This window comes from Corvus hawaiiensis, chromosome 2, assembly GCF_020740725.1.
Source record: "Corvus hawaiiensis isolate bCorHaw1 chromosome 2, bCorHaw1.pri.cur, whole genome shotgun sequence".
NCBI lineage: Eukaryota > Metazoa > Chordata > Aves > Passeriformes > Corvidae > Corvus > Corvus hawaiiensis.
The window spans coordinates 72,871,148-72,894,417 of record NC_063214.1 but is presented as its reverse complement, the minus strand read 5'-3'; the positions used below and the strand labels follow the sequence as shown (position 1 = coordinate 72,894,417).

The 23,270-nt window shown below is 38.3% G+C and overlaps 1 protein-coding gene across 7 annotated transcripts in view; it reads right to left on the bottom strand.

Annotated features, from left to right (window-relative positions):
• SCEL (sciellin) overlaps positions 1–11,815 on the bottom strand; it is a 70,343-nt gene extending 58,528 nt beyond the window's left edge. For all 7 annotated transcript variants that reach the window (XM_048295669.1, XM_048295668.1, XM_048295672.1 and 4 more), the window contains exon 1: positions 11,585–11,815. The gene's annotated coding sequence lies outside the window, so the exon portion shown is untranslated. The remainder of the gene's footprint in view (positions 1–11,584) is intronic.
• Between the last annotated feature and the right edge of the window lie 11,455 nt (positions 11,816–23,270).

The window sequence follows — 23,270 nt, the reverse complement described above, 5'->3', positions numbered from 1 at the left end:
ACAGGCCCTATTTAGCAAAAAAAAGCTAGGCTACATCAAAAGCTAGGCTCTTATCTCTAAATTTATCACTCAAAACACCCCTAATGTAATCTCACACAAATACAGATTAAAGTAGGTCAGAGGCTTGGGCTGTGGAAGTTGCTATTTCTTTTCACTGTTATGAAAGGAAGTCTAAAAATGACAAGTCAGATCTAGGCATCTACAGTGTAGATACCTATACATGTCAGATGAATTCCATGTAATGGCAGGATTTCAAATAATTTTTTCCTCTTGCGGAAAGCAATGGCTTCTTGTCAAATTAAAAGGAAAAGGAAACGAGGATACAGATTTTTTTTTCCCCTCTGTCTGGACAAAATTCAAGCTGCAAAGCTCATTCTGCAGCCTCAACAGTACTACATCTATAAAAATGTGCTCCCCTGCTGCACTGTGGCCACTTACACAAAAAATATGACTAGAAAACTATAATCTGGCCATGTAGGAGTCTGCCACACAGAGAAATTATAAGATGAGAGAAGAGAGAAAAAAAAAACCAAAAAAACAGTGCTTTCCTGACAGTTCCATCCCTTTAATTTATGGGTACAAATGAAATATTCCTTTTATTCTTAGAAAGAATATGTCATGTTTTTCTGTATTTGAACCCTCTAGCTATAGCAACAGCAAGTCTTGAATTTTGGGGTTTAACTGCTTTACTTGTAGGTGCTATATTCACTCTGTTCAGATCCCTGACCTTCAGATAAAACAATATAAATGAGTTTTGGCATCTTCTATGAATCTGTGAACAGAACCTCATAGCGTTGTGCATAAATCACAACCTTCGAATTCTAAATATTTTCTTAGTTTTCTTAATACAATTTTTAAGTATGCAATTCTGCTCCAGAATATTTGAGACTTCTAAACTCACAGTGCTGAACTCATTTTAGGTTGAAGCAGAAAGATCCGAGCTAGTGAGCTTTGTTGTAACTTAATTATATGGCCAAGCTGGGTGTGTGAAAATATCCAGTGCACACTGGAGAATAAATTGCTGGGTTTGGTTTTTCTTGATTTACAAGTTGCTGTAAGTGGTGCATGTTCCCAGGGAGTGGTGAAAAGTCGGGGTGTGTTAAACAGGTTTAAGAACATTTTAAAGAAACACTGTCAGGTTTGAGACATAATAGGTTTGGTGTACATCCCCCCTCCTTCCAAATAACATTTTCTGTTTCTGTGGTTACAAACAGCTGAGCTGCACGCTGACTCTCTGTTTAAGCAATACCACAAAATCCAGTGTAGCAGTTATGCGTCACAGTGTTGCTCTCTCTTTTTTATTTATTTTTGCCATCAGAGGGGAAATGAAACTGCCAGAACTGCTGTTCTTTGCACTCCTTGGAGAGCTCAATACAGAAGCCATTGAATTCAGCCAGTAAAATCTTGTGGGTTTCTGCAAAAAATAGCTGTGGTGAGGACAAGCAGCTTCTGGATCAAACAATTTCTCTTCTCAGAGTTGTACAATAGTTATTTGCTAGTGTTGCTGGGACCACCACTTCAAGGTCTGAAACTCACTCCCCAGTATAAAGTCTGGGCTGGAAGTTCCCAGGAACCTTGGAAAAGTCACATGATTTTGAACCCGAATCTTTTTTTTTCTCAGAAGTTTTGCATGGAGCATGGATGTAATTTTAAATCTTTTATACACATAGCACTGGTTTTGAGCCTGGGAGACCTAGTAGGTATTTCCTTTTTCTGCATATCCTACTGGAACTACAGATAATTCCAGCTGAAAATGAGAGCAAAATTTCTTGAACAGATTTCACAAGAGATGTCTGGAATATCCATTTCAATACCTTGATTAGTATAGCTGAGAGGAATATATATACAAAATTCTGTATATATGAACAACTATTTGCCATTATTGCAAACAACACTGAAGTCTTTGTTTGGAAGGATTCAACCTTATTCTCTAGGCAACATTTTGAAAACAATTTTTCTTCCTAAAGCTGGTAAATCTGTTAATTTTATTTATCTCTCCTGTGGCATTATGCTATAGTACTTACAGTGCTATTCAAAATTTTGTAAAATAAAAACATTCAATGCCAAAAGGTCCAGTAGAATCATAGAATATCCTGACTGGGAGGGGAACAACAGGATCGTTGAGTCCAGCTCCTGGCCCTGCATGGGACATCCTCAAGAACCACACCCTGCGCCTGAGTGCATTGTCCAAACATTTCTTGAACTCTGGCAGGCCTCATGTCATGACCTCTTCCCAGGAAGCCTCTTCAGTATTTAGTTATTTGAGTAAATATATCTTTTAAATTCCCCCTTCCAAAGGTAATAAGGGAGCGCCATGACATGCACACAGATCACTGTTTGCCAGAACAACATTTAGTCTATGAAAAGGCAGAGTGGAGTTCGGACATGCAAGTGCTGCTCTTTGGAAGACAGAGAGCAGAGGGACACTGATATTTGGAAGCAGGTATCAAAGTAACTGAAGGCATTTTGAAATAAGAATGAAGGAAAAATATGTCAAAGAGAAAATGGAAGTAAGCAGGAAAGGATCTCAAAAGTCAAAAATCAGTCTGATTTCATATACTGACAAAGCAAATCCTCCATGGCAATGTTCACAAAGGGTTTCAAAAACAGTATCCTGGTAAATGAAGGTTAATGTATCCCACTGGTTTTAAGCAGTGGTAGACATGTTTGTGTAAAAAATAGAAAATTCTTTGCCTGGAAATTGTACTCTTTAGAAAAACTGCAATCAAATGAAGAGAGACAGGATGAGCAGTGATGTTGCATGAGAACTATGCCATGAACAATGCATGGCATGTCAGCTATTCCATCCACATGGCTTGTGTTTGGACAGAAAAACACTCAGATTAACATCTGAATTATGCTGCAGAAGGAGCAAATGAAGGCAAACACAGAGGATAAGAAAAGAGGGTTGCTGAGTTGCAAACAAGGGAACCAAGTGATTTGAAGACAGTGCCACAAACAAGCAACACTCAGAAGTTCATGCATGAGGGTAAGTGCAGTTATAGCCTCTCAATACAATTGTTTCTCAGGGTTTTGCACGGTCAGCCTCCTCACTGCAGGGACTACATGTTCAGGGAACACCACAGAGATTGTCCTGAATCAGTATCTCTGTCATTTATCTAACTGTACAGTGCAGTGATCCAGTAAATGGGTGTTGACAATAGGTTTTGCAGTGAACAGCAAGGGTGCGGTTTCTTTATCAGTTTAAACTAATCTAGTACTACATTTCCACCAAAAGTAACAGTTGTTCCTGGCCTGTCCTGCCCTTGGCCATGCTCTCCAATCCCTTAGCCTTGGTCAGATCACCAAACATCAAGATTTAATTCACTGCAACTCTCATAATCAAAAGAAATGAAGTAAAGCATGTGGAGGAAAAAAATATTCAAGGTAGGCCAAGAACATTCCATTGCCACAGTGTGTTTGGGTGGTTTATATCAGACAGGAAACCAGCTCTTTCAAGTTAGCACCTTAATTTAACAACTATTGAAACAAAAGGACAATTAACACCTTAAAACTAGTATTTTAACCTCTCTGTAAATTCAGTCATATTGTTATTAGTGATAGTTATTAGTAATTTCACTGCCCTAACAGCTACAGTGTTTTTAACACAAGAGGTCTCCCACAGGATTTCAATTAAAAGGACTTTCTAACACTTAGAAGAAACCATCTATGGCCCTTCTGAGGGTCTCCAAAGTATCTTGAAGTACTGCATTAGCTTTTCTCTCATCTACAAATCATACGTTGTTCAGATCTCTGCATGCATACATATGGGAAAGGTTAGTAAAAACATCATTTGGTATATATGGGTAATTTGCTAATTATTACCAATTCATGTCCTTTTCCATATGGAGTAACTTTTTCTGATATCAACATTTGTTTTCATATCAATGGTCTTTGATATCTTTCAGACACTGCTGGGAAGGGTAAAATTTGAGGATTTGAATGACAGGAACTATTATCGCTTTAGGTTTTAAAGAAGCCATCTGACCTCCAAAGTCTTCAGATGTGCTTCAGTACTTTAATCATCACTGCACTGGACTTGCTGCAGTAAACCATATCATTTTTTTACTGGGTAATCCAGAACCGGACACAGTATTCCAGATGTGGCCTCACCCATGCTGAGAGAGAAAGGATCCTCTTCATCTTGCTGGCAATGCTCTTACTAATGTAGCCCAGGAAGCTGCTGCCCTTTTTTGCCATGAAAGGTGTGTTAGTAGCTCACGGTCATCTGGTTGTCCATTTCCTGACAACTTTCACTCCAAGGACCTTTTAAGCAAAGCAACTTTTCAGCCAGTGGGCCCCCAGCATGTACTGGTGCTTGGGGTTCTTCCTCCACAGATATAAGGGTTTGCCTTTACTGTTGAAGTTGAGGAGATTCCTCCCTGCCCTGTTCTCCAGCTTGTCACAGTCACTCTGAATGGGGCACAACCACATGGCACACCAGCCAGTCTGCCCAGTTTGTATCATCTGCGAACCTGCTGAAAGTGCACTGTGCTCCTTTGCCCAGATCACTAATGAATATGGAGACCAGCTTTAGCCCCAGTACTAAGCCCTGGCACACAGCACTAGTGGCTTTACTAGATTAGATTCAACCATCTAAAGCACAGACCGTCCTGCTTCTTGTGATGAAAGACAATTTCTCTTCTCCCTAAGCCGCATGTACACCATATAAATTGCTACTACCCCAGAGGGAAGACCAAGACAGAATTAATAACTTTGAAAAGAAGCCCGTGCTTTCTCTCTTTAATTATATACATTTCTTTTCATGTGACAGCATTAACCTGTTTCCTTCCTCATTTTCTCCTATTCTTGCCACATCCCACCTCTGACAACCATGTAGAAAAAAATTAAAGGCTTCCTTGAACCCTTCATTTAATAACAAACAAGAAGGAAGGAGGTGATCACCCATACATTGGCAACTCTATAATTATAAAGTCAATGAAATGTAAACCATCTCCATTTCTGCCTTCTAAATAATTTCTTGTAATTACTAAAATGTACTGATTTATTTTCATTCTTCTGTTGTGACAGAAATTACTACTAAAAAGTTTGCAGAAAGAAAGTATATTAGAAGCCCAAATTCCAAAATTCATATACAGGAAGATGTTTAAATATAAGCATAAATATGTATTAGAAGCAAAGGAGAGGAACATAATAAATAGGCATGTTATATTGCCATATTTCCACTGAGGTATTTAATCACTTGTAGTTTTGTGTAAATACTAGAGATGTTGCTCAGTGATGAACATCCAAGCTAATCTGAGTACAGATGTACTGTATCTCATTAGCAGTAGTACTATGGAAGGTAAAATACTCAACTGCTTTGATTTATCAACAAGGTACAGAATATGCATTCAGGTAAATATATGACCACACAGTAGAAGCAGACTTCATAGATAGTATGCAGATGAGTGAAACTTGAAGCACTACTTTATGTGTTTTAATTCTACAGTAAATTTAATGTATGTGTAATATAAATATTAGTTTACTGAGCTTAAATATGGTCATGTACAAAATTAAAGTTCCACATGGCAAGCTTTCTCTATAGTTGTCCTGAAAAGTGTGCCACCATACAATCAGGAGGAGTCCCAGTTCTGGCCCCTGGGTTATTCATGCAGAGTCTCTGATCCCAAGGTGGCCACATGTCCCCTGTATTACTTTCTCATCAATTTGTAATTAATGGAGTGGTCCTCAGTCAGTACTTTGAGGAAACAGTGGTGAACACACACCTGTCTCAGGTTCCAGATGGACAGAGCTCAGAATAAGGCACCTGCAAGCCAGATATAAGACAATCCCTGCCCTCAGTAATTCTGCACTGACCACTCCTAGGTGACTGCACAAAGGGAAAGGGAATTTCAGGTGGCTCCATAATCAGGGATCTCTGGCTCCATGCATTATTTAAAGCAGGCAGAGATGGCCTGACTCAGCTTTGAGTGTAAGTGGCAGACACGTCACTAGTGTGGTGAGGTCACATATCCTCTGGTTATGTCTGACCTCCCTCAAACTTCTTTAATTTTATTGTTGAGACCTTTGAAAGTCCTACCCATATATTCAGGGAGTAACTTGAGAGTAAGACCAAGACAACTGCAAGTTCTGAAATTGTGACAAAGCAGCACCAAACACAAGAGGTTAGATTACTCCCTTGTAACAGTCACAAGGAAATATCCGCTCACCTCTCTCAGCAGATAGGGATTTTCAGTAAACATGCTTAGGCATGTTCAGCTGTGAATGGTTATAGGCCTTGGATTGGTATCTGCCCCTGCTGTTGTAGCCCCTGCCTCCCAGCCCCATGCAGTGCCTCCAAGTCACAGCAGCCATTCCATTTTGTTACACTGGAGCTTCAAAGAAGGATCAGACTTGAGAACCACTGCCATAGTTCAGAATCACTCAGTGCAATAGACAGAAAAATCTGTGAAGGGTTTATTCATTATTTCTGGCACCACTGGAATCTTCAGGAGGCTGCTCAAGCTGCATGGACAGATTTACTACTTTAATATTAGAAGGACAGCAGTGCCCTTGCTTCTGACTGCAGGTCCTTGCACCTTCCTCTGAGGCATCTCCCTCTGGGCTCTGTCAGAAACAAATTACTGGCCTGGATGGTGTGTGGGTCTAATCTAGTGTGTCCATGCCTCTATAAAGGAAAACATTAAAAGCAGAAGTGCCCTTCTTCCTGACAGCCTTTGCAAGAAAAAAGAGTGATTCAAACTATGATATTGCCAGTGAAACGTTACAAATATTGAAGAAGGGTTACCCCTCACTTTTAAGTGTGATAATTTATTTAGTTGATTTAATTTTCCACACTCTCTCCCAAAAAACCCCCCACATATTCTCATCCAAACACTCATTAGTGCAAAGATCACAGGACAGGACTATATAGACAAGTCTGAAGAGGATACACAGTACTAATTTAATTTAATCACAATCTATTAAGTATTTACATAAATACAGTCCTCCAAGGAAATAAGCTTTTATTTTGCCAAGAGCAGTTCCTTGAAGGATGATAAGACAAGAAATACTAAACATATTATTAAAAATAATTATTTAGAAGTAAATTTACTAATTTTAATTATATTGGATAATACTGAGGCTTCCCATACTTTAAAAAAAAAAATTATTCTGCTTGCAACAGTTTATAGTTGCTTTCAGACACAGGCAGTACTTTTTTCTCTTGTAACAAAGTCCTATGTTCCATCCCCTTGGAAAGGCACACTGTCTGAAATAATACAAAGACTCAGATAGTCTTCACCTGTCTGGGCAACCGTAGAGAATAAAACAGCCTCTCACCTTACCATGATCCAAGACAAGAGCAGCTGTTTCCAGATGGGTGGGACTTTCTCACAGACCCCACAGACAGACCCTGCCCTCTTCAAGGACTGCTTTCTGTACTGTAGAGTTAGATCCACAGCAATCCCTTCCCTAGTTTACATTTCCTGCCAGGTGATTTATGGACTCAAATCAAACCAAATCTATGCTTCAATGCAGGAAGCTCTCTTTCAGGAATGGGGAGCTCAGGTAGCAACAGATAGTATAATAAAATAATGCTGTTCACTTACACCTACCCATTCATTCTCCATCAAAAGCACCATTTAATTAATATTATTTCACGAATAAGGAGAATTTGACTGTAAATAAATTTTGATTTTACTATTCAAGCAAGAAGGTTGCATAACAAAAACTGGTGTAGGCTTGAGCCATTCTGTAGCTCAGAGTTCATAGCAATGTTCAAAGTGGTAAAAAAAATACAGTATTTTAACAAGGAGGTTCTGCTAGAAAATGCTGACCTATACAGTCCTATGCTCTTAGTCTCTTGAAAGGTTAAAAAAATTGATCTGTAAAATGAAATTTAAATCTAAAACTAGAACTGTAAAAAAACTTCAGCCCACCTGTTGTCTCTACCTAGAAAAATGTAAATTCCATAGGCAGGCCATTGTATTCGGGGTTCCCTACTGACATACACATATGCCTCTGTAGAGGTATCTGCATGGCTTGGAGCAAACAGCTTGGTATCTGCCTCACATCTAAACTGGGTGACCAATATCCAGATGGAGTTTGGTCCAATACAGGTTTTCAGGGTGGCCTAATGCAGCAGTCAGTGCGGGGCACTTAATAAACCAGAGAAGCTGCAGAAGCTTTATTATAAAATAAATGTTATCACAGGTGGTGTAGTTCAAAGGGGTCTGTCTTGTTTTATTCAGAGTTTATGACAAGTTGCTTCATTTGTGATTGCTACCCTGCTTTTATCCAGGAAAAGGTGGCCACAGTTGTGCTGCTCCTACCTGGTAGACCAGCGATTATTACACTCTCCTAAGCCAAGGACATTGCAGTTTCTTAGTCTGGGCATTAACTTGTTCATATTTTGCACACGCTCAAAGAGAAAGCACAAGGGAAAAGCAGGAGCTCGCATCATTTTCCTAAAGAAAATGTTCAAACTACAAATTGTGGAACAGGAGGTTCCATCTTCCTACACATCAGACACCAGGAGAAATAACCTTACTGTGTTTTTCAGATGGTGCCTGTGGTACAACTAAGTGTTATTTAGCTATTTTGATATTTATAAGTCTATATACCATAAAAATTTTGTCTCAGAAGCTGAAAGCAATTTAAAACATCACTTGTCCTGTCTGTGTATGCCTGTATCTGTCCATAAGCCTCTTGCTACATTTGGCAAGGTAAATCCACAAGTTGTGTCTTTAGCTCTTTTCAACCTCCTGAAAAAAATACAAATTTCATAGTCCATTACAAAATCTCTCCTTTTTTTCATCCTGCGGTACAATCAAGTTTTTGAATCCTCCAGTTGTGTTACCAAAATGCTATGATTGTTATAAAATGTGAAAGGTATTTTATAACCTGAGCTATATGAGGAAAGTATCTGGATGATAGTCCACCTCAGAGCTTCCAGGTGTCTTAGCTATCCCTTTCTAGACTTCATCCTGAGCACACACTTGTGCCTGTGAGAGTAATGAATGTCTCTCAGTTACTATGGGTGTTCCTTTTTATTCACATGCATTCATTTGTCTTCAGTTAACAAGAGAACTACCACAAAAAATGCATCCACAAGAGGGATTCTAAGAGTAAAACCAAATAACTGACACTCTTGTTTCTGAACAGATCGTGCAGCAAAGACCATGGAGACACCTGATATGCTTTATTCTGGGAACTGGTGCTTTTTATGAAAGTGATAATTAATCTTACACTTGCTTATTTGTACTGCAGATTCCCTGAAAACAGAGAGCGACACCGATTTGCAGTTCTGGATTCTAGAACATACGTACAGCTTGGTGCAATGTGCACTTTGAGCACTAGGTGGAAACAGAGCAATGAAAATAAGACAGTTAGCAACCCTTCAGCACAACAAATGGAAGAGCTTTTCTCAACACACACGACTGAGATCCCCGAAAGAAGGAATGGCAGCTAAAATACACTTCATTTTGTTGGGGGACTTCTATCATTCTCACTTCTTTCACACAAGAATAAGAGAAAATTTTATCCTTAGTCTTCTTAAAATTGATTTTTAATTTTCTTGATTTAAATTTTGGGATACCTTTATTCAGAGTGCTTGGATACATTTCTGTTGGCTATTCTTCAAATATTTCCATGAAAATTAGTACCTGAATTAGACACATAGCAATCTTCCCTCTATTTCTATTGCAGTTTTGCAAAATTTTATGTTGAACATATAATGCTGCTTTTGTCTGCTGCCATTTCCTTGTTACAGATTCTAAGCAAATAAAATAGTGAAAATAGAAATGTAATGTTTTTCTTTCACTTGCTTATGCAAAAAGAAAATCAGAGCTAGAAAAGTTACCCTAATTTTGCTCCTTTCATCACCCTGTACTAGGAGCCTGTTTATCATAATTCTTTTTTTTTTTTTTTTTTTTTTCATCTCAGGAAAGAGAACTGGAATGATATTGAGCTTTGGATGGTAGCCATATTATGTTGCTTGTGGAAAAATTTGCTCCAGAAAAGTCCATATGCAGAATGCAACTCCAGCAAAAGCCCACAGAAATGAGGAGGAATTATGTGGCATTACATTGGAAATCACAAAGCAGAAGTGAGACACACAACAGCAGTGCTGGTCCAAGCATTCATGGTCAGGGTGGGACATCCAGGCCTTCTCATCTTACTTCCAAGAAATGATCAATGGTGTAAGACCATCCATTTGATAGGATATAGTCATGATTTATGCAGCTTCAAAAGAGTCTGACCTAGGCATCCCTCACCCTTTCAGTACTGTCTGCAGAGCTTGAAAGGTCTGGGTTAAGAAGCTGATACAATATGAAGGGACGTCTCTAGTTTTATTTAGAGCACATGGCATGCTGTTTCATTTGTGACTGCTACCCTGTTTCCTGCAACATTTTCATTTCTTCTAAATTCTTCTATTTTTTTTTTTAGCTAAAATGTTGTTGATTACCAATAAGTTGTTCAATTTCATTATGCAAGTTTGCCCAAGTTCACATCTATGCCCACTTTGTAACCGAGGAGAGGACAGACATTCATATCTCAGGCCAATTTTACGAATTGAAGTAGATTTCAACTGCCTGAGGTGACTTAGTCAATCAGCTCAGATGCCAGAGCAAGTATTCATTCTGGTGGAATGCAAGTCAAAATCTGAACCAAACTTGAAACCTGTTGAAGCTTGGGGGTAACTTAGACTATTGTTCCAGATCCAAGAAAATATAACTTTCTATCTACTGGGTAAATATATTCAATAAGTTAGAATTAATGACTACAAGCACAATTTCTAAATTCAGTAGGAACATATGCTAAGCTCAGCTCAAAGACCCAGTATCAGATAGGTGCATAAACCTCCTGTCCACATTCCTGAAGGAAGTTTGTGCATGATATGTACAATGAAGGTTAGATAGGCCAAGATATAAATGCAATTGTAAAGTAAAACCTTTGGTGGTGGAAAGGTTTTGAGGAATTCAGTGCCAGTTGCCAATAAATTAAACCTATCAGTGGGATACTATATATTTCTGCAAAGATTTTTGAAAATTGTTTAAAAAATAAATAAATTCCATAGGACAAGTAGTGTCTAGCTTAGTCCTTTTTCCCTTATGAGGTGGTCATCCCAATCCTTATAATTATGGTCATCTTTTAGAGAAGAAGACACATGTTAAATAGCATGAAAATCTCCTTGCAATATAATAAAACAGTGTCACTCATACTTCATTTACAATTAAAAGGTGATGAATACAGGTATTGTTAAACACATCCTTAAGAGGTTCAATAACATCTCTGCTTGAAATTGTGTCAGAAGATACTGGCATGCATTCAATTTATCCTATTATTCCAACTCTGCTAAGTATTTAGGCACTGGATTTTGTGTCAATGGAACTTTTTAGTAGTCTAGCTACATGGCTGAAGAGTTTCTTGATGGTGCTGAAATAAGAAGAAGGACTTTTCAGGATAATCAGAGCCCACATTACACATGGCAGGAGTACAGGAGAAATTCTACTTGTAAATTAAACAGAGATTATATGGAAAACACTGCAAGTCAAGCACAGATGTTTCTTTTTTTAATTTCAATTTAATTCCCATTTCAAGTTCCTCAGGTAAGCTTATTGCTACAACATGGACTTACCAATTTTGGCACTGAAGAGTGTAGCTCAGGAGAGCTTTCCAGATGCAAGAACTTCCACTGCTCTCAAATCCTTTGAAGACTTGACCACTGAATAGAGGATGCCTGATGTGCCTCCAGTTACTACTTCCAACAGATAAAATCCCTTTTCCACCAAGATTCAAGTTTCAGGCTAAAGCAGACTGAAAGTTCACCTCTTGTTATCTACTTTTGCTGGCTGGCAGTTGCTGTTAGTGACTGGAAGTGTTACTAGGAGTGGTTTTGGCTCTCAATAGGATAGCTGTGAGTCAACATGTGGGATAAATCCAGACATGCCCAGCTTTCCTCCTGCTCTGTAAACAGAGTGATCTGATACAGAAATCTGACTTTGATGCACTTCAGGTGAATTAAGTATATCTCTGCCTTTCTGACACATAAAGACTGTCTTCATACTCAGCCCAATAGTCATATGGCAAAGGTTCTTTTTTGAGGTACTGTAAATTGCAATGACTTCCTTGCCCGAAAGGTCAAGCATGAGTGATAAGCATCAGGAGTGAGATCCTGGCTGCTGTAAAGCCAAGAGAAAAATCTCATCAATCTCAACAGAATAATGGCATTGCCTCAAGACAGTGCAGATTTTGGAGGAGACTTCCCACAGAATCCATTTGTTTCCTCTCCATTGTGCTGTTCTGTCCACTTCTTTAAATCTTCTCCATCTAGAGCCAGTCTCCTCTACCAGAAAACCCCTCATGATAAATTTCCCTGTCTTGTTTCCACTCTTTCCTCAAATAGGCTGCCTTTATATTCTACTTTGTTTTGATCAAGTAAAATTCCAACTAATACTGTAATCTGGAATATTCACACATTTAATTTTTTTTTCTGGGTGAATAACTGCTGTAAAGCAAGAGTTATTCAGCTGAGTTCTTTCAAGTATGTCTTTATGCTACACATCAGGAGGATAGCAATTGCTTTCCTGCGTTTAATATCACACATATCACACAAGTCTTGGCAGCGTAGAATATCTTCTGCAGACAGACTGGATTTTAAGCAGGTGTCATATATCAGATTGAGTGTTAGCCTTTGCATATTAAGTGTTTTAACTTTTAATTGTTAATTGTTTAATTATTGCTTATTCAAATTACCCTCAACCCAGCTGAGAGTTATTAAGTTCCCAAGTTATTCCCCTGATTAGTGTTTTACATGATTCCTCCTTAAAAATCCCTTGTTAATAAAAGTTCCACAAGTTTGTTTCCCTCTTTAGTCCCTAAAAAGTGTAAAAACCCACAATGTCTTAATTCCTGTATGTGTCCAAGTTAATTACCCCGTTTTTAAGAGTTCTCTGAAATATTTATAACCCAGTTTTAGACCTTTTACCAAGTGTTCTTAACCTTTGTAAGTTTTAAGTGAGTTTTGAACTTTGCCAAAAAGCAGATCTTCTAACTGACAGAGAGCTATTTTTAGAACGTGGCCATTGGCCTACAACTCAGCATCATGGCAACCTGGAATTTTAATGAGGACTTTTCCCACCTTTGGAGCCGATAACATCTTTCCCCTAGACAACAGCGAGCCATTGGCAGCCTGAGATTACCTCACCTCAAGACTCCACCAATCATCCAAGACCATGGAGGCTGGGCAGTGGGCAGTCATGGGCGGGACCCAGACTCTATAAAACTGCTGGAAAGCAGATCAGAGGTGCCATTCACGTCAGACTAGGTATTGGGGAAGCCCAATGCTGGGAGCACAGGCCTTTATTTCTCTGCAGAGACAATGTTAATTACCTTGACTTCTGATTAACTGAACTCACCCCAGCATTGCAGGTTCTCTGCATTGAGGACTTTGAGCTGGTTCGGCCGACCAGTCTTTAATCTCTGCGGACACAGTTTTTTGGCTTTAATTCTCTTGGATCCCTAGTTATTTTGTACTTGCAATTTTTTTTTACTGATTGTCCTTCTAATAAATTGTTCTTAATTATTTTAATTAAGAACCAAGAGTTGTGTCATTCCTCACAGCAGCTGACCAGCACTATGCTGTATTCATTCACTGAAGCTAATTGACACAGTGAAAATGGAATTGCATATATGAAATGTTAAAGGAACACGTTCAACAGACGAACTGCTACTGTGCTTTTGCAGGAGAGGACATCGGGAATTTGTATTTCAAATGTTTAGAAGTAAGCTGGTCACAGACAGAAGCAGACATACCTGGCTGTATTCTTTGCAGTCTCTGCCTTATCCCGCTGTCTCCAGTAAGCTGAACACACAGACATAAACACAGTTTTCAAAATTTTTGTTACGAAAGTTCAAAGATAAATGAAGACGGAAAGAAAGAAGAAGACTGACTCCAGCAATGTCAGGATTCCTCCATAAGTGGCTACTTATATCATCTACTTATCCATTTATGAATCTGTGCATTTTTTCCTATAATATTTTAGGATCACAAAAGAACCTTTTGATCTTTGCTCTGGCATTCTATAAAGGCCACTGGCATCCTATAAAAGCCAATAACCACTCTGAATTTTGTTTATATTAGAATGCATTTTTTTAAGATAAAGTGGATAATATAATTTATCTGACAGTGTAATATACATTTATCACAGATAATAGAAACCTGGATTCTTGCAGTGATGCTAAATCTGAAACCCAGGTATTTGCAGAATCCATATACAAGGCATAGCAAAATTTGCTCATTACTCAAATTAGGCCATCAAACTGGCAGCGCATGAAAGAATTCTCAAATGGTTCTCAGATCATTTCCATCATCCTTTAACACTGTAAAATTTATTTGCCATTGGATTCTTTGAGTAAACAGCTATAGTGTAATCTCTCTCTTGGTCATCAAAAAGTTTGACAGCACTTGATTAAAATGTAAGCATCTTAGATGCAGAGCTGCTTGTAAGACACTTTTAGAAGTTGAAGACTTACCTAAAGCAAAAAGTAGTTTATCTATATGTCTTGCTTAGCTTTTGGATGCTGGTCTCCATCTTTGTAACTAAAATGTTCTGAAAGTAATTCATTATGAGCTCTGTATACACAGGTGTGCATGTGCATGACCATACTTGTGTTTAATTCAGTCTCTACATCAAATTTCTCTTAGGTTATTTAAACGGATTAATGGACTGAATGACTTTATTATTAATGAGTCTTGGATATGATAAACCATAGTGATATTATACAACCAAATAGACCAGTATCTGACAATAGTCAGTGAACAGTACTGAAAACACCGCTTATACAATAATATATTAGGCCAATACAATCCTTTTCTACTGAACTAGTTAATAACTAAAAATTTCTTAAAATATTTAGCACAGGCTATCATAAAATCACAGTGAATCATTAAGTCACAGCCCTAATAGCATTTTAATAAGACAAGAGTGTATTTAATGTCAGTTAACGATGAGTGTAACTCTAAAAGCATACACTGTCTGGGAGTCTGTGTTTCTTGGGTAGTAATCAGGACATGTTAATTTTATAACGTCAGTCCTGTCTCACCACATCAAAACCTTTGATTTAGTGCCCTTCCAAAATGGCACAAGTTCAAGAGCATATCAAGGAGTGAAGAGCTTAAAGCACACACAGTCACTTACAAGTATTATCATGCACTCAGAATAATTGCTACTAAAAAAAGCCAGGGGCTATCAAGCAGCATTTTAATCTTAATTCTGAGTAACCACAGTGTATTAAGCCCCTCTCTGCAGTTTCTAACTGGACATACTTTAACATATTTTCCTTTCTATCTGAAATGAAGGGAGCAATTGAGGAATCCTCCTTGACTGGTGTTTTCCTCAAAGTACTGAGGAAATCACAACAGACTTCCAGTTACAAGTAGACACAACTCCTCTTTCATTGTTTTATTTAGATTAATTCATTTAGATTCTTTTTAGATTAACAATCCAAAACCAAGCTGAATTTTGACTGATAACACATCTTCTCATAGCTGTGCTTTAAATGAGAGCGTATTTGGCACAAGAAAAAGGAAATCCTGTCTTATTACACACAATATATAGAAGTGTGGCTTGTATTTTAAGAATTCAGTTCATAGCATTTTGTGTTAACCTACTGTACTGTGCCTTCTATGGCTCTAAAGAAGACTGAACTCAAATTATAAAGATGCATATTATGTATAAATTGAAATAGACTGCTTTGGGTCCTGAATAAGAAATCACAAAATCAAGTAGCCCATTACAATGCAGTATGGACACATTAAACTTTAAGAGAAAAAATTCTAAAACTCCCAGGAGGTACAATCGTTTCTTTCATAGGAGGTCTCTTAGCAATAAATGCCTGAATCTGTTCTTCAGAATTGAAATGACACATTCTAAACTATTCCAAGACGTAAAGGGTGAATGCCAGTCTTAAAGACGGCAAAAAAATTCTTGTAAAATCTTCTGTGAACAAATCCAGGCCTGGTAGCTAAACCAGAAGGAAATGTAACGTAATTACTTCAGTGTTCTCGTGGGGCCTTGCTCAGAGTCATAACAATGAGAATTAAAGCTGTGCATCAGTCTTCTCATTAATTAACCTGTTTCTTTCTTCAGGTGTGGTGTAAGAAAAAATGAAATTATGGAGACACAAACTGTCACCAGATCTCTGAGCTTCATTGTGCAGAGGGGCTCCATGGGAAAGCCCCTTATTCATGAAGTAGTGGGGAGCAGTGCCTGTCTCTTGCTTTGCCAGAGGAGAGCACGCAGGCAAGCAAACAAAGAAGTCAGCTGGTCACTTACTTCAGCTTCGCAGAGCCAGTGATCTCACCCTCTCCTCCCACGAGTACAGAGTAAAGAGCTGCTACACTTTGACTGATTGGTTGTGTTTTATTACCTGCTCTCCTGACATATAAGAGAAGTTAATGCCCCGTTCTTGATCACTTAAATTATTGGAATTACTGGACACAAGCCAGCTGATGATGACAGTGCTTGGGATTTTCTTCTCCCTGTATAAAAAGGAAAACGGTTCTGGGCAGTTGCATCAGCGCTTTTTAGCAAGGCATTAAAAAATCATGTGGAGATCACCGATACTGATAATTACTCACATGCAACACTTGAGAGCTCAAGTTCCAGAAAAAAACCAGGTGCCTAAAATACGTATTTCAATGATTATTTGTGTATTGAGAAAGAATGTCTGCCTTCTCTGTACTGATGATATAAAATTAATTAATGGTTTAAAGAAATACTATGGAAATGCTTTGCTTGATTCAATGTTATGTTTGCATAAAAGTAGAACTAGTATGAATGAAATCTGCTTCATTTTGAGAATTTTTTTCTTATGAACAGATGCCTAGGTTTATTCATTGTCATTTAATAGCAGAGTTTAAATTTGTCTCACGAGTAACGAAAAATATTGGTAAAAAAATGCTTCTTCTCATTGTCATGGAAAATAGCAACATTATTTTAAGGTCTGGACTGATTATCTACAGAACTGAAAAATGGATGCCAAAAAAAATCTACATGCCCAAAATCTATACAAGGAATTTGTGGGAGGAGAAAAATGGGGAGAATATCTGTTGACTAAACTGTTCCACAACCGTGTCCCCTGATATAACTTGTTATTTTGCACACTAGCAAACTGCCAAAAAAAGCCCATTTAATATAGTTTGGCTCTTGGAATTCTTCTTTGCTTTGTGGTGATATACCCATCTCTGGATGTTCTGCAACCCTACTTTTCTATTTCTTTAAACAAAAGCTGCTGCTTTGATCATGTCTAGCATGTGCCAAGACACAAGACAGATGCTCCAGTGGTGCAGTTCTGCACCCTCAGAAGGAAACTTTTTATTGGAGAAAAATTACCTCTGCACTTGAGATTAAAGAAAGGATTTACTTCCTTTGGTTATTCTCCTGCTGCAGGCAAAGAGCAACTGCCTCTGCAAATGGCCACGAGATATCACGTTTTCTCAGCAGCAGTGAATGGCAGCTTGGGCTGGACTGCCCAGATTTGCAAACACAGGAAACCATCTACAAACAGTTCTCAGGAATGCAAAATGTGCAATGAAACATGTGGCAACACTGGATAGTTAATAAACACATCACAGATAGAAAATGGTTACACAACTAAGTGCTGAAACAGCCAGCTTAATAGAAAGACAGATCTAGAATGCCCTCACTTTTAAAATTTAGGGAAGGAAGGAAAGAAGGGAGGAAGCAAAGGAGGGAGAAAGGGAAGAGAAGGGAAGGGAAAGGAAGTAGAAGAAAATATAAAACATAAGGGAGAGGGATGGTGGGAAGACTTTGTATTTGGGGTTTTTTTTAAATAATTTTTTTTTTATTTCCTGATGAACTGCATGAGTAAATAAAAAGTTTATATTAGAGCATCACAGAAGTTCTACAAAATAGCCTTTAGGATTTTCATATTCTGTTTCTTTTGGTTTTAATAGTTTTTGCTGTAGTAGAAATCTGTGCTCCATCTCCTTCCCCTCCCCTAAAGATTTTCTGACATAACCGCCAGGACTGTGTTAACAATTCAGAATTACTCGGTCATGTTCTTCTGCCAGATCAAGCCCAACTGTTCCAAATCAAGCAGGAACTCTGTGGTTTCAGTTAGACACTTCAAATATCTCCTTCTGAAAATAAACATTTTCCCTTATTTCCTGTGATCAGCTGAGAATCCAAGTCCAAGTAAATCCCCTGTAAATAATTACCTAGAGTTAATTGTTTAAATACAATCATAGATTTATACCAGAAATAACATTTATTGATACACCCATTTTGCTGTTACATTTTTGTACCAATGAAATGACGCTCTCCAATGACCAGGTATGCAATCTCTCTCAGAAAGGAACAAAATAAAAAATAAGTCCATTCGCTTTTTAATAGGGTTCTATCATCCTTTCTTCTAAGTCTCAGAGGTATTTATGCTTATACAAGTCAGTTACAGTTCATCATGTTGCTCCAGCTCTACATTTGTAGCTGCACAATGCCATTAGTCATTTCCAGAACCACAGCTATTAGAGATTGAAGTGACCTTTTAATGTCATCACATCCTACCCTGATTCCTACTATCCATGGCAACAGACTAATGTCAAACGCACAATTATGACTTCACTGCAAAATGTAGCAACAAGGGAGCTGATTTCCAGTTTTAAGCTAAATTTCGGAAGTCAGAGGCCTAGGTTTTGCCATCCAAATCAATGAAAGTTATTTGTATTCCATTTGCAAGTTGTTCAATAATCAAGATATTTCTAACCACCCACCTCGCACTGGTACCTAAATAGAAAATGGATTATTTTTAGCAAAGGAGGGAAAATTGAAATGGCCACATCATGCAGAAATGGGTGTTTGATCCAGGAATCTTCCAAACAAAGTATAGTGTTTTTATAATGTGGGGTGGACATGGTTTATCTGTCTTCCTTACCCCAGCCAAAGCATGAAGGCTCCTGTATTGCAGGGCTGGGGTATAGACAGGACTATATCCATTTTATATAATGTGTACTCCAGTGCAAAGCAGTTCTCAGTTATATCCCCCACCCCCAGCAGGAACCACTCTGCTCCACATCAGACAAGTCTGTCTGCAATACAAGGTGTTGGAACCTGGGATAAACACAAGGCTCACCAACGCTGTAGTGTAACTACACTTTTGGAGATGAGCAGTTTCTATCTGCTGCATGTATCTGGGTGTGCATGTATCTGAAATGCATCACTGTGTAAATGTATTTCAGCTTGGTTTAGACTAATTGCAATATAATGCAGTGTCAATGTAGCACTACACTTAGGAGAATTAGCCCTTCCTCAGAGGTAGCAGTACTTACCCTGGGCCATTGCCATGCTAACACAGACCTATTGCTTGTAGGACCAGAGCTGGCGTGTGTACAGGGCTATTTACTGGGCCATACCTGCCCATCCCGAGTGCATTGCGCTTCACTGAAACTCACTGGTGGGTTTGCTTGGTATAAACATAGTACCTTAACATAATAAAAAAAATAAGCCTCCTGTATTTGTGGTTAATGACATTCCTACAGTAAATGAATGCCAGGAGTAATCACACCAAGATCATTTGTCAAGAATTGAGATGTGTGATTCGATTTTGTAGCTGGACCTCCCTCTCTAATAGGATTTAAAGGACATTTCAGAAAGAATTAAAACCCTCACAATTATCATAGGGAGTTAGAGTCCTATGACATCTCACCTCTGATATAAACCAACAGGCTGTTGCAGCTAGAGACCTATGGCAATATAGCACCAGGAAAGTGCAAAGTGGTTAAAAATGTGCTCAGACTAGGTCATGTGTGAAAGGGAGATTATTTTGTAATGAAGAAGATTCCTTTCCTACTGACATTCCAGTAATCAAACAGAACAAGAGAGATATATTCTTAGGTTTTAATTTGTCTCTATTCAGACAAATTAATACTGAAATAAAGAAGATACACTGAGTTTCCCTTCAAAAGGACTGAGCAGGACTACATAAGGGCTTGCTTAAGGAGTTGGCTCAGATCTTTGTAAAATGCAGTGTTGGAAAACTGAGCATCTGTGGTTTTATATTTCAGGGATGATGCAAGGTTTTTCAACCTTTAAATTACAGCTTGTGCAAGCAGTACTCTGTTACTTAACAGATTTGCAGATGTGTCCATCTCGAAGGTAATGGGCATTGCATTTCTGTCATTCAAAAGGCTGAGATTCAAAATAAGTCAAAGAATGAATTGATCCAATCCTCTCTTCTAAAAGCTTCTAAACACTACTTGGAGGCATTCTAGCAGAGGCAATAATAGATTTGTATACAGATACTCCTTAAAGAATTTACAGATAAAAGTAAAATTTTTCATCTCTATTTTAGAAGCAAAAGGCATGAGAGAGCTCTACTTGAACCAGTTATACAGGCAGTCACTGCCAAAGCTTTGTCCAAGGTCTAGGCCTTGCTATTACACTCCTCCCTATCTGCCCATCCCCCCAGAAAAATCCAATATGAGAGGAGGAAGGGAGGGAGGAAGGCAGGAAGAAAGGCAGGCAGGCAGGGAGGAAGGCAGGAAGGCAGGCAGGAAGGAAGGAAGGAAGGAAGGAAGGAAGGAAGATTGGTTCTGAAAAGTTAGAATTGATAATATTTTATGACAAGGTTAATAGGTATTTTTCTTTGACTATGGAGCATAAGACATAAGCAGCTGCATATGTTTATGACTAATAATATCTGCGGTGGTGCAAGCTAAAATAACAGTTATTTCTCAGAAATAAAAACTGAGTTCAGTGAAAGGACATAATGTTACATGTGTACAATCACTGGGAAACACCGACTGGCATTTTCCCTTTTGACCTTACATGACAGTGTAACATTCCAAAGGAGAACATTGCCAAGTCTCAGTTCAGCATAAAAACAACACTGAGGAAAATACTCTGTAACAAACAAACAGAACTAAAAACTGTTTCAATAAAAAAAGGGTCACACTTGGAGCCATCAGCATCTCTGAAAGCCCGTTTATTCTATTGCCTGAAATCTGACAGTCCCATGATGAATTAAATGTACTACAATTAGGAGAAGTGTTTGGCATAAACTAGAAATGCTTTGTTTTCTTTTTCACACTAGGACTCAGCTGACCTACATACCTCATCACAAGATGCAAGGATGTGGCAACTCTGCCCTTCTTGCTGTGTGACAAAAACTTAAAAAAAAAAAAAAGGCTACAATAAAATTAGGAATAGAAATCTTGAAAGCTTAATATTATGCAATCTATTCTGCAATACAGGAAAGAGATTTTTTTTACACTTCAGTTTCACGATTTGGAGTTTGTGGCTGTCAGTTGACAGAAATAAATCTCAGAGAGTCAGATTTGCGTGGGACTTAAGTAAAGTGCCACCTCAGCTCTCTTAAGGATCTCTTTGCATTGGGTTGGAAATATCAGGCTGTTAACCTGCTCTTTCTGAAATAAAGGAAATAGTATCTTTTACTAGAAAACACATACGATTTTGCCAGATTTTCAAAGGTGTTAGTTGAAATGAATCTTCTAAACTTTAACCCCTCTGCTGTGCTGTTTTCCCTGCTGAATAAAAATTTTCAGTCTCTGACCCCTGGGAAATTTTTGATTTCCCAAAAGGGACAGACAATAAAGCTACTGTCTGTACAAAAGAAGCAACACTGTACCTGTACAACAAAAGCCAGGCTCCCTTTTTCACAGACAGGACAAGGATACTGAAGAAATATTTTTTGAGGGGTCCCCTCTGCACTTGTACTGCCACTGCCTGTGCTGGGAGGAGAGAAATTAAGATTCCCCACAAGTAGGTGCCCCACCAGCTCCAGAGGAGACTGTGGATCCAGAAAGAGATCCAGGAAGATCTTAAAATGTCCACCTGGTTATGTCTCTGTTGGCTGACCGATGCTGACATTGTGATTTTGCCTTCTCTTGTTAAAGAAGTGAAACAATCCCTGGTATGGTTCAGGCCCTGACCAGTTCCCAAACAAATCCTAAACATAGGCTCAGAGTTTAAAAAAGCCATGCACTATTTCCCAATAAATAGCTGGGATGTAGCAAGCTTGTTTATGAGCCTTCAGTCGTAAGAACAGGACTAGTCCATGCCAGCTGGCCAGAGACGATTGAAGCATGGATCCTGGCAATGCTGAATATGTAAGCACAGGGAAACCCTTTGTATTCCATGTGTTGATGAGACAAAAGCTGTGGTGTTTACTACTAGGACTGGGATGAAATCAGTATGACTCCTAACACTAATATCACTTGTGGAATGGCCAAGAGACCTAGAGAGGTGAAAAAACAGCTTATATCCTGTAGGGCAATAATGTTGATTTGAGTAGGGAGGAAAGCAGATGGAGTGAATGGATGTGCTGTTCAGAGAAGAGGGGAGAAATAGCCTCCTCCCAGCACATTTTTGACATTAAATGTCCAATGGTTTTTTTTATTATTATTCCTCAGTGTTTGCAGATGTGTTCAATATTTTCAAGAATTTTTGTGTTCCTTTGTATCTTGGTCAACTATATTTCATGGCTTTGGGAGCTATTGGCATTACAGCAAATCAAGATGGGCTTTCCATATCAAGGGCTTTTGTTGTAAATGCAAAATGCTAAACTCCCTCAAATTTGCCAATTTTTTTAGACAAACTATTGTGAGGTATAAAAGGCTAATCAAGCTCAGTGGAAAGGAGCAAGTGCACATCTACTGAATCACCATGCTTTATAATCTTTTCAAATGGATTTTCTATCTTTAGACAAAGCTGACCATCAAGTACAACAGCAAAAATAAGCCCTCTTTATTAATTGGAATTTGCTGGTAAGGTTCACTGCCTCTGCAGTAAGAAGTCACATGAAATCCCAAGCAGTCAGGCTAACAAATTTTAATAATTGCTTTGTGTTGGAGGAGGGAGTGGTAATTTTATATCATTACCCCTTTTTGAGATTATCCAATTGGCCTGGTTAAAATCCTGTTTCCATCACCTTCAAAATTACTTTGAAACAAATAAGGATTACTTCAATTGCACTTATAAATGAAAAAAAACCCTCATTTAGAGTCACTAGTTTTAAATTCCTTTCCTTTATCATTCTTACCACAACTAAGTCAAAAGAGGCTATTAAACACTGCCCCTTCTTTAGGAATTCATTAAGACAGGTTAAATGCTAGGTTTTGACTATTTCATTTAATTAGAAGATAAATTTAGTTTTGGTACACTGAATCACTAAAGCATATTGACAGCCATTTCAGTTAGGTGTTAATTTAAGCCCCAAACCAGAAAAGATTTTGCATGTCCCTGAGCCTGTGGATATTTTCCTTTTACACAGAGTGAGCTAAA